Here is an 18,037-nt window from a genome sequence, read left to right on the forward strand (position 1 = left end):
AAAACGATGCAAGTTTTGAGTAGAAAATTCTGAGCTTTAAGGGTAAGTCGTAAATTCAAATTCAAATTCGATTTCACTCTGCGAAAGCTCATTTTATTCATAACACGTATATTTTCTAAAAATTTAAGTAAACAATTTCTTTTTCATCGCGTTGGAATATTGTGAAATATTTTTTCATATTCAAATGTAGATAACAAGTTGCCGTTCTTTGACGAGAATTTCAATGCATAATAAAATACGGTTAACTCGGTGTTACTTTGCCTGAAAGAAGAATGTAAAAATCCAAGGCTACAGAACTAAATCTTCTCGAATCTTAAATATAGATATAACAGAGAGTATCGCCCTTCGTTTGGCGAAATCTGCTCCCAGGGAATTTATGTTTGCATAAAAAATTGCACTCGTCTTGTAATCCCGAAACAAAGAATAATCCGTTGTCTTGAAAATCGGGCGGTTCATTCTTTTCACTTTCAAGACGCGCTGTAATATTCGAATCAGTCGTTCCGTGGCCGAAGTCAAAGCTGTTATGAGAAGATGAAAACGGGGTTGAAAAGAGGGTAAAAACTGAAAAGAAATACGAAATACCTCGCTCTTTGTAAAACATAAATGACAAAGAAAACAGCTACCGATTCGAATAATCCGCTAGTCCAATTCGCGATTCTCCGATCCTCGCATCACAAAATCCTCCGTCCCTGATTACTTCGACCGCGGACATAAAACCCTTGTATAATGTTTGAAAATTTGAACACCGAACACGACGCAGTGCACGCGATAACTTTCCTCCCCGAGTTGCAGTGTGTACGAAACATGCCGAAAACAAGGGAAAATATCCTCCGTAACCGTCCAATTTTCCCCTCAGGACATGCACCACCTACCCCTGCACGTACGTGTTACACCCCTACGAGTTGGCGCATTCACCCACCCCCTCACTCACACACGTCAACGTTTCGGGGATCGATAAGTCAGTCACCTCCACGTTGAAGGGAAGCCTGCGTCACGTGCGTTTTCCACGTATGACCAGGTGAGCGTGTGTCGGTATGTAAGGTAGGCAACCACCTCTGTATATGGACGGGCGGGTTGTATTCCTTCGGGAAATCATCCCCTAGGCCTTGAATTCGGCCGTCCCAGACCTGCGGGATGAGGAGGCCGCGGGACTCCCTTCGGCGATTGATACACGAGCTTAAATTATACACCCGTCGATATTTTTACGATATATGCCGGGGTATGTATGACTTGTACAAATTATGGCTCGCTTATCCGTTCCGATCTTCAAATAATAGAAACATTGATCGTTGGTTCGTTCCTTCATCGCTTTGAATCGAATTACGTCTAGTCTCTACGTTCAACTTTCGACAATCTTTTTATATTTCAAAATGTTAAATGGGATATATAGATGCGATTGCATCACCGAAGTGCTTGCGGTAAGGGACGTTAACTCTATCCTGTTTGAAATCCTCTTACACTTCGAAAAGGTCCGACGGCTAAGAGCAACTAATTATAACACACCTAATCGTCTTATTAGAAATTGGAATAAGCTACCTCCAAGCCCTCGCTCTTTGGACAGTCTTGAATCTTTTAAACAAAAAAACTGTAAAATTAATCTAAAAGTATCCTAAAACTCAATCACTCAGTTTTCATCTCCTATTATATTTCTGCTACTTCTATATGCATTTTGTTATTCGTTTTAATTATCCAGTCCTGCCGCGCTGTTTTCAATTTCACATGTAAAACGCAAAGTTTTCTCCACTTTCCTCGAAGATTGTAATTTTTCCGGACATCGAAACCGGTTGTTTCAGGCAAACGAAGCACGCTGTTTTGCCAAAGTCGGCGACAATCGCTCCAACTTTCGTGATCTTAGCACCTGTTCGGTACCGGCGCTTTGTAGCGTCAGTGGCGCGGTGTTTGCCTAATCCCGTTCAAACGTGTAACGCCGAGTTCTTTGTTCTTGCGAGATTGCAGTACGTAGCCCGGCAATATCGTTCGCTGCACAAGGTGGCTCGTAATTCTCTCCTCGGTATATAAGCGACCCTCCGAGCAGAAAAGTAATGAAACCGGAGTGAGTTGCATATCTTTCTTCGTGTTTTCTTCTCCGCCTTTTTCTTTTCTTTTCACACTTTCTGCCAACGAGGTTGAAACTCGCGTTAAAAAAAAACTCTCTGGGAAATATTACCGTCAGTGTCGCAGATTGTAAATTTCACTGATATCTCATCGAACGATAATTTTAATCGGGGTCTTCAAAACTTTCGGATAATAGTTACTTGCAGAATCGTTTCGAAAATTCTTCGCTCAGTCTGAGTATCAGGTTCGATATTTTAGGATCAACGAACTCGTCTTCATTCGTTGATTGGATCACCCTAACTTCGTTTTCACGATTTCGGAAGAGAATCTCGCTTCACCTTTGACTCGTAAATCTTACCATTGATTTCGAATATTTTTTATCCATGAAAACCTAAAATCATTAAAATAGAAACAACAATAAAATACTTTGTCGTCACTCGAAAATTGACTCGCAATATTGACGTTGGGGAAAATTGATTGGAGGTAATCACGAGCGTTACGGTGAGCCTTTGAGCTGATCGGCGTGCCGCGGCTTAGCCAAGGGAAAACAGTGACATCGATCATAGGTTCGAAATTAGTTGGATAGATAGACGGAATATAGATAGTGGTGGAAAAGCCAATCGGCCCGCGGCGTGACGAGCTTTGCCGTCGGTGTCCCGACGACGATGACGTCGAAAAAAAAGAGCACCCCATTATCAACCCCGCGTTCCCCATGAAAACAACTAAAAAAAAAAAAAAAATACACAACGCTCCATCCATATGGAATATGAGTATATATATATATACGATGCAGCGGTCCTTTGTTAACGCTCTCAAAAACGTGGAGGGGTGGAAACAAGAGGCGAGAGCTACAGGGTTGCTGTGCGGATAGAAAAATGGCATTCGAAATCAGCTGTCGAGCTTGTGGCGGTATAACGAGATTTTTTTTTGTGTTCCCTCACTTTTTTGTAACAAACAAGAGAAAGAGAGAGAGAGAGAGAGAGGAAAACTTCGCTTCCTCGTGTTCGTCAAACTGTTATTCCGGATCCGGGGCACGTGGCGCGATTTCGCAATGCCAGAAACAAAAACACAGATTACATAACGCGTGTCCGTATGGAATTCGCTCGCGATTTCGTATTCGCTGCATCGATGGAACGATGGGTCAATAAATTTCTTTCCCGAAAGATCGATGGGCGAATAGTTGACTCCGCGGATCGTTTCACAGGCAGTTTGATTACTTTCTAAAGAAGAAAAAGAAGAGGGAGAGAAAAAAAAAAAAAAAAAAAACACGAAAAAGAAGAAATTTTCTACCGATTCGTAACATCTGTCGGGAAGTTTTAAAACTATCCAAAGCTCGTCCGAAAGCACGAGGCTTTCGACCTCGAGCAAGCTCACGTTGATTTCCGGCATGGAACGACGTTGTAATTCAAATTCTAGGATTTTTCTCCTCCTATGGCTATTTGAATTTTAGTCCATTTTTCGAGAGGAAAAGAAAACAACGCCGTCTGAGACAATCTTCTGCGCAATTATTTTTATTTATTTTCATTTTGTTGTTGTTGTTTTTTTTTTTTTTTTTCATGTACAATATACTAGTAACTTTAAAGCAATTACACAAACTATAAATTTGCGTAAGTTCTTATCCAAATTTATGCGAGTCCTGGATTTCCGATAATCTGCGATTTAGCCTCTCTCTCTCTCTCTCTCTCTCTCATCCCCCCTCACTCTTTGCCAGCGTAATTCGCGAGCTGTTGAAGAGCGTGGCGCTGCAGTTTGCGTCGTAAAGTTTAATTGACGATCGCGTATCGACACACCTGAACATAAAAGCTGATGAAATACAGTAACCCGCCCGTGGCAATCTGGTCGCTCTTATCAGTTCTCGAACGACGAGAATGATCCCTAATTGTTTTTCCCCTCGAGACATAGGTATAATACAGACAATTTGTACAACGTCCTTCTAATTATTATTATTATTATTATTATTATTATTATTGTTAGTATCATCATTATCGTCATCATTATTATTATTATAGAAAGTAAACCTCAACAATGCGGCAATGCAGCGGTTTCCGTAGGTCGCGTTGACTCAGCCTTTTCAACTCGCCCTTATATTAAACCCTCTTCGGTTATCCACGGATTTTTAATAACGGGATATTAAACGTAAATATATAAGTACTTAATCGCTCCGAGATGCCGGGAGGAAATGCTGCTTTGAAAACTATCCACCTCTGGTTCTTCATAACAAATTTTAAGTTTACAGACGGCGCATATTGCGCTTACGATATTATAAACGCAGCTAATTCCGTGATAAATATATACATATACAGGTATATGGAATAGTTTTCGACAAAGGACGCGGTGTAAAAGATTTCGTGATCATTGAAACCGAATTCTTTTAAAAACAAAAACGAGATAGCGAAAATTGACAGTCCGTCCAGTTGAAAAGCGTCGGTACAATATCTAGCCACGTATCACAGTTGGTGGGAAATAATTCAAAAGAATATTACGAGGGAAGCTTTTAGCCGTTATTCATCCCCCGCGTATGCGGTACACAAACCTCCACTATGTACGTGAACCGGAGTAAAGAGAGACACGTTTGCGGCTGAATGCACCGAGGCTTTTTCCCTATCTGCAAGCACACACGACAGCGTACGTCGACTATAATCCGAATTCCCTTTGAGCTTTTTTAACTCCGCGGTATATCGTCAATGGTGCGTGTGTGCCGCGGGTCCCGGGGGCAGCATCGAGTAATAATGTTTCCATCGCATATGCGAATCGACTGCGGAAAAGTACCCCGCCGCAGGCGTGCATGAACTCGATAGAAAATATCTCCCCCCCCGCCTCCGCCAGTCGTTTCTGGGGGAGGAAAAGTCGGACGGGCGCCTGCAGCTCTACGTTAAAGTTGAAGTCGTTTGCGGATAACTCGAAACTATACGAAGCGGCGACGAGTCGAGGGCTTCGCCGCGTCTTTCGATCGAAATTGGAATAAATTCTTGACCCGGTTATCCCTGCAGGCGAAGGGTTCCTCAGCCGACCCTCGGGAGCCGTCAAACACGTCCGTACGTCGTTCCGAGCTTTTCCCGCGGTGAAGGTGTTGCCCCCAACCCCTCGGGGCAGAGAGTGTGCCATTTCCGGTTTTTACGCCAGGCAACCCTTGCAGCGCGCCGCGACTCCCCGATTGCTCCACTCGACTGGGGCTCGGCCAGATGATCGACTCTCTCGGTTATACTTCTTCTTCTTATTCCGAGGGAGTTTCACCCCCCGTTACTCGCTTCTACAGATACCGATCGCCGCCCCTTAAATTCGTCGTAAAACGTGACGTAATTCACCGTTGCTACGTTACTACGTTACCACGTTGAGTCTTGTACCTACCCTCGAAAGCTGCACCTACGTTCTGGTTATGGAATATTCGTTGCACCTGCCGCAGCGCGGCCTGATATGTACATATGTACCTTACCTACCCGGCAACTTACGAGACTCTCGAAAGTCGTCATCTGCGCTCGAGAGACCGAGCTGAACTTCTCTTCGGTACGGTGCAGGGTGCAGCCTGCCTGTGTAACATGTCGCAAGTTTCTTCGTGGAAGGAAAGAGCGATCAACTGTAATACCCTAAATTCAACCCGGTTCTGTATCGGGTCCACGGACCCTGTTGTTACGGTGCGAATATCGGGGTTAAGGAAATCATCTCGAGAAAAGACTCGCCGAACGTAACGTAACGAGCTCGATTATTTCCGGTCCATTCTTCGCGCAACCTTCCTTATACCTGTATCGTAAAGAGCGTCGATTTGGAAACACGCGTCAGAGATGATTAACTCCGATTTGTCACAAGGACTGTTACCGCGCTTCGGATAGATGAGAAACACACGGTGGTCGATGATGATGGGAAAGGAGAGATCCCCGAGTAGAATCGAATCTTCTTCTCAATGGCTGGCGCAAATCGGGAAGAAATTCTTGTCGAATGAAAAAGGTAACTGATTAATCAAGAGAAATGAAAATGACGGAGCTGCTTCACGGTTGGAAATACGGAACAGCTGATGGACGAGCTCGCGGGGTGTCTGTCATGGGTCTTGCGTTAAGAGGGAAGCTTTCGGTTGGCCGCTTCCGGTATCCCCAGGGATTCCCCTGTAGTCCTTTACAAGCTCACCGAGCAACTGACCGGAAACGCCCTCTCACGATAGCGTGTAGGTATATATACTCGTACACAAAGTCGGATAGGATCCGGCTCGTTGAACACGCGTTGTTCCTTGTCCGTCCTTCGGCGAGTCGGTCGCTCCTGCGACGCAAAGTGTGCGGGAAAATAAGCCTTGCTTGTATCTACGTGCCGTTGAAGAGAGAAGCAAAAATAACAAAAAAAAAAAAAAAGGCGAGATGAAAGAACGGAAGAGTTGTGTCGGTCGAGTGACGCCGAGCTTGAAATGAAAAAGCCGAGTGCAGATGAAGAGTTTTTAATCAGGACGCCGAGTCGGCTGAGCGACGCCATTTATTTAACGTTTAAGCGGGTTCAACTCCCTTCGTTTCGTGTTGTTGGCGTTTGCCGTTGGAAGCCGAGCAACCGCGGGCTGGTTAACCTGGACGGTCATAAATCTCGGGCACAGTGACGTGGCAGAAGAGCGTTAGGAAAAACCGGAAGTCGAGGAAAACTCGGGGACCTACGTACCCGCACCAACACCGGAAGTGAATGGTCCACGGTCTGGGTACTAGCGCCAGGATTGCACGGAGAGACCCACACGATTACCGGAAGTGCAACGGCTGCTGATCCATGATTTACGACACTCAACCCGCAGACCGCGTCGCAACGCAAATCAGGAATCCATTGTTTCCGACTTTCGAGGAAAGTTCGGTGAAAACGTTCCGTCATCAGCTACCGTTGTACACGTTCGCGAATTGGACAGATCACGGTAGTGTGACCTTATCTCGTGGGTCATTTCTTGCCTGCGTTTTCCGCCCTTGCTCAGCCACTCAAAGTCAAAGTAACAAATAACTATGGTGGGTGGAGGTAAAGAGAAGTCTCATGTCACATGGATTTTCAACTGAAAAAGGTTCGACAGGTTACCGGAATGGCGCTCATAAGGAACAAGGGAAACAATTTAATTGGCGCTTAGCAATCAGGGATCAATTGGATTCAATCCGAATGGCGCTTTGTGGAACTTTTGCTGCAGAAATCCCGTAATGATAACCCTCCTTACGTCTACCCTCCGTACTGATAACTTGTCCCAGCTGATCGATCCAGCAGTTGATACCGACGAACAGCGCCACTTGGACGAATTTGCAGAGCGATCGTACGACTTCCTCGGGAAGACGATGATCAAGGCTCACCGATAGCGGGTCATCGGATAGCGTTATACGGGACCCGAATCGCGAACTCTGGAGTAACTACTGTGTACCCAGCACCGATATTATTCCAATCTGCATAACAAGTAACCACCACCCCGCTCGCATCAACTCCAACTACCCTGGGCTCTGCAGGAAACGAGCTGCAGACCATGTGGTTCACAGTGCAGGGTAGGTTGGCTTGGTTTTGTTTGCGGACTGTCAATTATTCCGCTCACGTGATTCATGGAGGCACGCTTTAGCCCTTTCTCTCTCTCCCTTTTCTCTCTTCTCTTTGCCGGTATACGTCGCCGGTTGTTTTGTCTGCGCGGAGACCGCGGTGTAACTTTGATATTAATGATGCGGAGTCAGAGGCGTAAGAAAGAGGCTTCGGAATTTGGAAACCCGACAAAATACGAAGGGTTTAAAAATGGACCGAATGAAAACCAAGGAAAAACCAGAAGGCGAGGACTAAAGGAGAGAAAACTGGATGCGGGGATTTTATTTTCTAAAACTTTCTTTTCACCCTTCCTCCCTTCCTCCTTCCCTCCATCGCGATTTCGCAACGGAAATATCCTAACGGTTTTTCCTCCTCGACCTGCACACGGTGACAGTCAAGTCGACGTCTAACGACCAGGAGACCCCATAGCCAGGACCTCGAGATATTTCTTATCTGGAGTTCCCGAAACTTCAAACCCAAAAGCAAACCGGTGATTTGAACCCTCGCCGACGCTTTCCAGGCCCTCCGGTTTTTCTCGCTTTCTTTCTTTATTTTTCTTTCTTTCTTTCTTTCTTTATTTCTTTATTACCGCACCCCACTTCGTCCGAGTTCCCAGTCCGTTGTTTCGTGTATCTCAGTGTAGGAGGCTCGCAGAATTCACGCGAGACGCTGAGGAGAGACATGAAAATTTTGCTCCCCGGGAATTTTAGAGCCTGACGTTGGGTCGCGGGCGTCGTTTCGCCGGTGACAACAAGACACAGGGTCTCGTGAATATTCAAAAAGCTTGTCTCCGCGTTTTTAGAGCATAACTTTGCCCCACCCACGAGTCCGTACTCTAACGTCCACCGTACACACCTCTATACATGTATCCGTTACGTACCAACCTCTCGCATTTTCCTCTCACGGTCGTTCTTTCCTCCCTATTGTTTCTCTCGTTTTATTTTTCGACTTGTTAACATATATTCGGCCCGCGACAATTGCGGAGCAGTCGAGAATGGTAATCGGGGGCCTTTTCCTAACGTGGCAATTGAAAGGATAGCGAAGGTGTGGATCATATCTACGTATACCGGGACAATCTCTTGAAACTTGAAGATCAATTGCGCATGCGCGGTTGATTTTCAAGCTTCGAGAGATTGTCCCGGTATGTAGCGGTGCGTTCGGAAAATGACGAAAGTCATTAGTGATGCTTTCCGCGGGAAATGCTCTCGACAAACAATCGACTAACGGGCTTCGATTTTCAAATTAACGAGTGTCAATGTACGCTCCCGTAAATATTTCCAGCTGTATACTATACCTGTGTATGACACTACAGTGCAGCCGACGTGATTTTCTAGCTGCCAGATTCCATGCTTTCCGGGCTTTCCACGGCACGTAATGAAGTTAACTGTATTCCAAACTCGACGTTTAAACTGACAAGAGCGAAAGACTAAAAAATGTGACTTCGGTTTATGGAGTTCAGCTTTGCATAATCTCTCGACTTATCCCTGGAATTTCATATGAGAAAAGAGAAAAAAGAATCGCTTCAGACTCCATTCGACCTATGTACGGATATGTTTGTTGCACCTATTCCATGTATGTTGCATTACATTTGTCGGTTCTTTACTAACCATTCACGGACATTGATTACACCTAATAATAAAGAATGTGCAGATTTGCAAAGCTATTCGCAAGCTTAAAATCCGCAATTCTGTGGGTCGTTCAATATTACAGCTTGCAAGCTATTAGCTATATTATTTCGTATTTGAATTTTACGACGTGCGCGATTCGTGAAAACGGATCAGCCGGGCTGAGTGACTGGCAATTTTAACGCCAGCTACCGTTCGAATCGGGCTTCTGTTTCCGCCATTCGTTCACCGTGAAAAGGTAAACGACATTGGGGTTCCACGCTGAATGGAATACGAATTGGAATTCTCACCGTTTGTCGTTACGCCGCTCGTCATCCGTCTTTTTATGCGCTCGGGGGTTCACAGCAACCCTTAAAACTTTGGCGTATTATACACCTTAAAAGTCCCAAAATAGAAATAATGAAACAGAGGGGACGACAGCGACGCAGAGTTAAAAAATAATGACGACGATAATTATGTAAAAAATTAACAATCACGCGCGTATAGAACAATAACGCAAAAGTAAACGAGCGACGAAATTTCCGTGTATTATATATGATACAATAAATGCGATACGTATATTCTCTCATTCCAATTCATTGTTCCGTGAGGTTGAAAGCCTGCAGGTCCGAGGGTGGTTTAAAAATTGGAAACGGTCTTGCGGTATCTGTGTTAAAATTTCAATTATGAAGCTGTTATACGTGTAGTCTGAAATAATTGTAAAATTCGCTTCTCTTTTTTCTTGTACCGGCAAAACCGTTGCTCGATCCATTCTTCACTTTCGTATTTTTTTTTCCGTTTTTTTTCCCCCTACGGCCTTCGCTGCTTCGTAAAAAAACAAAAAAAAAAAAAAAAAATGAGGATAAAACAATAAAAGAAGAAACACTGTTCTGTACAAAACCTTTTTCAAAATTTATTGTCGTAAGAATATATACACACAGATATACATATAACGTATAACATATAATAATATTTTACCTAACCATGCGTAAATAATTGCAGTATCGAGAAAGCATTCTGTATTTTTACGAGCCATATCAAGCTGGAACCGCCACATTCGAAAATCGAAAAATTTCCTATGGAATAATTAAGGGCTAATTAGATGCTAATTAAATGCTCTATTTTCGAATTAAATGCTCCGCGTTTTTTAAAAGAAACCTGTGGCGGTGCCAGCTTGACATAAACCTGGAACCGCCACACCGAAAAAAAACGGAAAACAGCTGAAATTTCGGAAAAGCGTTAGGGTCATAATTAAAGGCTAATTAAAGGCTCTTGGAATTGCTCATCTTTAAATTAATTGCTCGGTGTTTTTTAAAAAAAACCTGTGGCGGTGCCAGCTCGATATAAACCAGACTTGAAAAAAAACGGGAACGAGGTCAAATTTCAAAAAAGTGTAAGGGTCATAATTAAAGGCTAATTAGAGGCTCCCGGAAAAACACCCGCTCGAATTAAGTGCTCCACCCCCGAGGGGTGGAAACCACCCAAAAACTAGAAAAATCCGTGTAACTCTTGGACGGAACAACTTACAGAGTTCGTTCGAGTGTTAAAATTACTCCAGAATTAGAGGCTCCCGGAAAACCACCCGCTCGAATTAAGTGCTCCACCCCCGAGGGGTGGAAACCACCCAAAAACTAGAAAAATCCGTGTAACTCTTGGACGGAACAACTTACAGAGTTCGTTCGAGTGTTAAAATTACTCCAGAATTAGAGGCTCCCGGAAAACCACCCGCTCGAATTAAGTGCTCCACCCCCGAGGGGTGGAAACCACCCAAAAACTAGAAAAATCCGTGTAACTCTTGGACGGAACAACTTACAGAGTTCGTTCGAGTGTTAAAATTACTCCAGAATTAGAGGCTCCCGGAAAACCACCCGCTCGAATTAAGTGCTCCACCCCCGAGGGGTGGAAACCACCCAAAAACTAGAAAAATCCGTGTAACTCTTGAGCGGAACAACTTACAGAGTTCGTTCGAGTGTTAAAATTACTCCAGAATTAGAGGCTCCCGGAAAACCACCCGCTCGAATTAAGTGCTCCACCCCCGAGGGGTGGAAACCACCCAAAAACTAGAAAAATCCGTGTAACTCTTGGACGGAACAACTTACAGAGTTCGTTCGAGTGTTAAAATTACTCCAGAATTAAAGGCTCTTGGCATTGCTCATCTTTAAATTAAATTCTCCGCGTTTTTTAAAAAAAACCTGTGGCGGTGCCAGCTCGATATAAACCAGACTTGAAAAAAAACGGGAACGAGGTCAAATTTCGAAAAAGTGTAAGGGTCATAATTAAAGGCTAATTAGAGGCTCCCGAAAAACCACCCGCTCGAATTAAGTGCTCCACCCCCGAGGGGTGGAAACCACCCAAAAACTAGAAAAATCCGTGTAACTCTTGGACGGAACAACTTACAGAGTTCGTTCGAGTGTTAAAATTACTCCAGAATTAGAGGCTCCCGGAAAACCACCCGCTCGAATTAAGTGCTCCACCCCCGAGGGGTGGAAACCACCCAAAAACTAGAAAAATCCGTGTAACTCTTGGACGGAACAACTTACAGAGTTCGTTCGAGTGTTAAAATTACTCCAGAATTAGAGGCTCCCGGAAAACCACCCGCTCGAATTAAGTGCTCCACCCCCGAGGGGTGGAAACCACCCAAAAACTAGAAAAATCCGTGTAACTCTTGAGCGGAACAACTTACAGAGTTCGTTCGAGTGTTAAAATTACTCCAGAATTAGAGGCTCCCGGAAAACCACCCGCTCGAATTAAGTGCTCCACCCCCGAGGGGTGGAAACCACCCAAAAACTAGAAAAATCCGTGTAACTCTTGGACGGAACAACTTACAGAGTTCGTTCGAGTGTTAAAATTACTCCAGAATTAGAGGCTCCCGGAAAACCACCCGCTCGAATTAAGTGCTCCACCCCCGAGGGGTGGAAACCACCCAAAAACTAGAAAAATCCGTGTAACTCTTGGACGGAACAACTTACAGAGTTCGTTCGAGTGTTAAAATTACTCCAGAATTAGAGGCTCCCGGAAAACCACCCGCTCGAATTAAGTGCTCCACCCCCGAGGGGTGGAAACCACCCAAAAACTAGAAAAATCCGTGTAACTCTTGGACGGAACAACTTACAGAGTTCGTTCGAGTGTTAAAATTACTCCAGAATTAGAGGCTCCCGGAAAACCACCCGCTCGAATTAAGTGCTCCACCCCCGAGGGGTGGAAACCACCCAAAAACTAGAAAAATCCGTGTAACTCTTGGACGGAACAACTTACAGAGTTCGTTCGAGTGTTAAAATTACTCCAGAATTAGAGGCTCCCGGAAAACCACCCGCTCGAATTAAGTGCTCCACCCCCGAGGGGTGGAAACCACCCAAAAACTAGAAAAATCCGTGTAACTCTTGGACGGAACAACTTACAGAGTTCGTTCGAGTGTTAAAATTACTCCAGAATTAGAGGCTCCCGGAAAACCACCCGCTCGAATTAAGTGCTCCACCCCCGAGGGGTGGAAACCACCCAAAAACTAGAAAAATCCGTGTAACTCTTGGACGGAACAACTTACAGAGTTCGTTCGAGTGTTAAAATTACTCCAGAATTAGAGGCTCCCGGAAAACCACCCGCTCGAATTAAGTGCTCCACCCCCGAGGGGTGGAAACCACCCAAAAACTAGAAAAATCCGTGTAACTCTTGGACGGAACAACTTACAGAGTTCGTTCGAGTGTTGAAATTACTCCAGAATTAGAGGCTCCCGGAAAACCACCCGCTCGAATTAAGTGCTCCACCCCCGAGGGGTGGAAACCACCCAAAAACTAGAAAAATCCGTGTAACTCTTGAGCGGAACAACTTACAGAGTTCGTTCGAGTGTTAAAATTACTCCAGAATTAGAGGCTCCCGGAAAACCACCCGCTCGAATTAAGTGCTCCACCCCCGAGGGGTGGAAACCACCAAAAAACTCAAAAAATCGGTGTAACACTCAGACGGAACAAGTTAGAGGGTTCTTAGAGGCGTTACATTGATTTCCTATTCATAGGCTCTCCGCTGGACAGTTCAAAAGCCTGTGTCACAGAAAATCCATTCAAGTCGAAGTAATCCATTCCAATTACCAGATTTCGGTCACTTCAAAACAGTGAATTATTGAATTGTCTCTGATAACAGAATAATTTCCAACAACACAAGCCCTGTAAAAATCAGCAGAGAAATTTGAGTGAATTTCAGGGTACGCAAAATTTTCAAGTGTTCAGTTGATTTCATGTTTTGTCAACGATCAAACCGATTATTCTGCTCTCTCAGTAGTACAAAATAATTCAAGTTTCACGGGACTGTTTCCCAGTATAGTTCACTACTTCGTCGCTATCAGGAATCACGATACCCCTTTTCAATCCATGATTCCCGAGACTATTTTAAATAGAGTAATTTCTGGTTTTGTCCGTAACTTCGTGCTGGTGCATAAAAATGCAGTGCTATTGGATAAGGTGTCAACATTGCTGAAAATTTTTCATTGCTCACAAATTTGTTGCGATAATGTATTCTGCCCGTATAAGCCAGTCACAGTCATCCAAACCATATTTCACCCTACGTTGACTCGGTTCATTTCTGACGATATCGCCCCTGATCCATTGAATTGAATCCACCCATTAATCAGAATCGTAAATCAGTGATAATTAATAATAAAAATAATAATAATAAAATATGACTTTATCATGATCACAAAAATGCAGGCGAATAGAGGGTATTTCGACAATTAGCAAAAAAAGCTTGTCAATGCGCAAGCGCTTCGAGTAAATTCATTTAATTGACCTGTGTTAAATTCCATTATGTATCAAAAACTCATCAATTTTATTCGCCGGTAATTGGTTATAAGTACACATTGTTAATATTAAATCTCATCGGTAGGCAAAAATCATTTTTACTCAACAAAATAGCTATTGGTACTCACAGCATGTATGATTTCAGTAGAATGTGGATTGTGTGTAGGCGACCGTGATGTTAGCCATCATGGCATCGCACATCTCGGGAAATATTTCAATTGCAAGAGTTTTTGAAATAATCAAAACTGCCATTTTTAACTTTTCTTCTGTGTTGGGAACATCAATCGACAATATATCGACATATTTGCATTCACATCATGTGCTGTAAAGCTATGTAAGCCCTCATCCTGAAACCATACTCCGTTTTTTCGTACCTCACCAAAGGTAAACATGAGCCGTTTGCATTCGCGGCACATTAAACCACTTAAAACTTTATAATACCCAAAATACTAAAAAAATATCTTCTTGTTTCTTGAGGTCTTAACTATAAGTCACATTCATAATAATATCGAATAATCAATTTTACAACTATTTTGAATGTACAGCTAGATAGTATGAAAAAAGTAATTTTTTTTACTTCCAAACAAGTTGAGAACTTCCATTTCAGCATGAAAATACGTCTTTCAAAATTTTAGCTCTCAATCTTAACATTAAGAGGTTGCGCATTGCACTTTTCCATTTTTCATAAGGATTACATGGGAGAAAATTGTTTGTGGCTCATTCTGATTTTCATCACTAGCTAACGATGCGCCGTACAGAAAATTCATAGACATATTTTTGTAGAGAATGGAACATAAGAAACTTAGAAAAATATCATCTTCCGCCTGGATTCCACGACACGCTTGTCGTCCACCCGCATAAGTGGTGGAATTTTGCGAATTTTACCAGTATATTTGAGTCTCGATTCTTACGGTAAAAGATCTATTACAACTATCCGCCAGAGTTTGAATTTATTCACTGAGTAAACGTATAACATGGAAAAAACAGCTTCACGATGGTCTTCCAATCATTCAGAACACCAACGATCGTCTTTAAGGCAGGTAGAGATGCAGCGTTCTAACCTCGTCGCTCATGTGCCGCATGCCCAACGCAGTTTCACAGTCCTGGACGACCGTCGTTGTATCTTATAGGTGAAACACTATTCTTTTCGCGTTTGTTATTATAAAAAAAAGCATCGCAATTAATTTCATCCTTGATAATACAAATTTTTTTAGATTTTTTTACGCCTGCTTATACGGGTGAAAGACGAGTTCAGTCGTGAAATTCAGGCGGAAAACGATATTTTGTGAAATTCTTATGTTCCAATCAATGTGTAAGAACACTTTCGCTTATGCGTCTATGAATTTTTTTTGTTGATTTTTAATCGTCAATAAAGCTCTCCCGTAAGCCCTCGTCACGGTGGTGCGTTAGAGAATGTTCATATTACTATTATACGTTACACGGATGATTCATTAAATAAATTGATGTTGCCAAAATGACCCGGCTATCGTTGACTCCCAGGCCATAAAAAAAATTGGCAGCTTCTGAAGATTTGAAATTTGGAGTAGGAGTTTTCTTTATATAACGCACTCACTTTCTCAAGCCTGTAGCACAATTTAGACCATTGTGTCTATCTTTCTAGATAGCGTCTGAAAAGAGAAGAAAGGGCTAAGTTCCTGTGATGGTGACGTCGGTGGTGGTGACGAGTAATGTTTATAGTGTGAAGAAAGGTACATAGAAAATAATCTCCATCACTCACCTGCAATCCACACAAGTGAAATCAATAACTGCAAAAACAACGCTTCATTTGCGCTGGGATGACGTTCGTTGGTGACGATGCTGAAATCAAAGTACAAGACACAAAAATTGTAACGAATTCACGCGACACGAGCATTTTTTCGCATTGAAAATCCTGGTTCCTGTTTCATCCACCTGCTACGTTGATTCGTAAAGTTCGTGTCTCAATCACACTCGTGTGGGTGGACTGTGAAGCATTTGATTTGTAGGGGCAGTGTATCGAGAGTCGTTGACTGAAGAGTGATTTTGACGCCTCTAGAAACCCTGTAACTTGTTCCGCTCAAGAGTTACACGGATTTTTCTAGTTTTTGGGTGGTTTCCACCCCTCGGGGGTGGAGCACTTAATTCGAGCGGGTGGTTTTCCGGGAGCCTCTAATTCTGGAGTAATTTTAACACTCGAACGAACTCTGTAAGTTGTTCCGTCCAAGAGTTACACGGATTTTTCTAGTTTTTGGGTGGTTTCCACCCCTCGGGGGTGGAGCACTTAATTCGAGCGGGTGGTTTTCCGGGAGCCTCTAATTCTGGAGTAATTTTAACACTCGAACGAACTCTGTAAGTTGTTCCGTCCAAGAGTTACACGGATTTTTCTAGTTTTTGGGTGGTTTCCACCCCTCGGGGGTGGAGCACTTAATTCGAGCGGGTGTTTTTCCGGGAGCCTCTAATTAGCCTTTAATTATGACCCTTACACTTTTTTGAAATTTGACCTCGTTCCCGTTTTTTTTCAAGTCTGGTTTATATCGAGCTGGCACCGCCACAGGTTTTTTTTAAAAAACACCGAGCAATTAATTTAAAGATGAGCAATTCCAAGAGCCTTTAATTAGCCTTTAATTATGACCCTAACGCTTTTCCGAAATTTCAGCTGTTTTCCGTTTTTTTTCGGTGTGGCGGTTCCAGGTTTATGTCAAGCTGGCACCGCCACAGGTTTCTTTTAAAAAACGCGGAGCATTTAATTCGAAAATAGAGCATTTAATTAGCATCTAATTAGCCCTTAATTATTCCATAGGAAATTTTTCGATTTTCGAATGTGGCGGTTCCAGCTTGATATGGCTATTTTTACGAGTATAGCAGCCCTCCCTCCCTCTCTCTTACTCTCACGTGGGAAGTTTTGTATGTCATATTCTTGGCAATTTTTCGCTCTTCGTTTCTCCGTCCTATTTTTTCCTTTTTCCTTCTTTGTGTTCTTTCTTTCTTTCTTTATTCCTTTCCCTTTGCTATCTTGTTGATTGTCAAATTCCCGCCCCGGGGAAACAGGCAGTCTATTTGCTGAAGTATCTGGCAAGGATCGATGCGTTTCACCGAAACGTCAGAACTACGTAACACGTATGTATATGGATATATCTATACCTGGTACGTACCTACCGTACTTTACAGGTACATGCATAAAACATTCGCGAGAAAATACGTGTTCAATATTTGTTATTCCAAATCTCACGTTGTCTTCTTGGGAGAGCGCGAAACCTGTAGAAACGTGAAACGCGCCAGAAGAAAAAAACAAAAGAGAATCTTAACGAACGGAAAGTGTCGTTATTATCATTATTCGTTATCATCGTTTTTATTATTATCATCATTTCAACAGTTTTATCCACCCCCGGCTCTTTGCCTCTGCACGGAAGCCTGTAACTCGCCCAACAGTGTGGCTGCTTAATCTCAGCGGATGCGGATTTGGGGAGTGTCCTTTTATAAATTGCCAGAGCAGAATTTAAATATCCAGCCTTACCCGCGTGACTCGACCAAACCCTGCGCTCTTCCCTGCCTTTATTTATCCACACACTTTTTATTCCACCGTCGTTCATGGGAACCGTAAGCCGCAAGCTCTGCGTGTAGCTACTCGTTCCCTCATAAAAACGACAGTCACTCGATGCTTTTTATGGAATTGTTCTTTCAGTTTCGTCTCGTCTTTTTTCAGACACGGAATCTAAAGTAGGTATACGTTGGCGATAAAGAATATATTTCTACATCGCGGCGAGGTATTGATCTTTTATTACTTTCACAGTGATAAATGTTTCGCATTTTTATCTTGCGACATCGAAAACGCGAGTGAAAAGTTCAGACGAAGTTTTGATGACAAATTCAGGAAACATTAACAAAAAAAAAAAAAAAAAATGACTACACATTCAAGACAAGCAAGCGTGTATATTACATAGACAAAAAAGAAGAAAGTCTTGAGTACCGTAAGCCATGATCATTATTCAACTATCGTATGTACGCTCATGTGTGGGAAAGGGGCGTTGCAAGCTCGCAACAAATTGAACAGGGTCAAAGCTTTCAGGGAAAGCGACAGAGCGAAGGCAATAACTGACAATGAGCTGA

The 18,037-nt window shown here is 43.2% G+C and overlaps 1 protein-coding gene and 1 long non-coding RNA gene across 2 annotated transcripts in view; one reads left to right on the forward strand and one right to left on the reverse strand.

Moving 5' to 3' along the window:
* The window catches only part of LOC107225239, a 108,453-nt gene that overhangs the window by 57,828 nt on the left and 32,588 nt on the right, over window positions 1-18,037 (forward strand). The window lies entirely within an intron of this gene.
* On the reverse strand, window positions 13,664-16,000 carry LOC124295005. The gene is made up of 3 exons (XR_006904911.1): window positions 15,690-16,000; window positions 15,525-15,579; window positions 13,664-14,298 (listed from the first exon to the last, which is right to left on the reverse strand). It is a non-coding gene; the product is annotated as an uncharacterized LOC124295005 (long non-coding RNA).

Source organism: Neodiprion lecontei, chromosome 6 (assembly GCF_021901455.1).
Source record: "Neodiprion lecontei isolate iyNeoLeco1 chromosome 6, iyNeoLeco1.1, whole genome shotgun sequence".
In the NCBI taxonomy this organism is placed as follows: domain Eukaryota; kingdom Metazoa; phylum Arthropoda; class Insecta; order Hymenoptera; family Diprionidae; genus Neodiprion; species Neodiprion lecontei.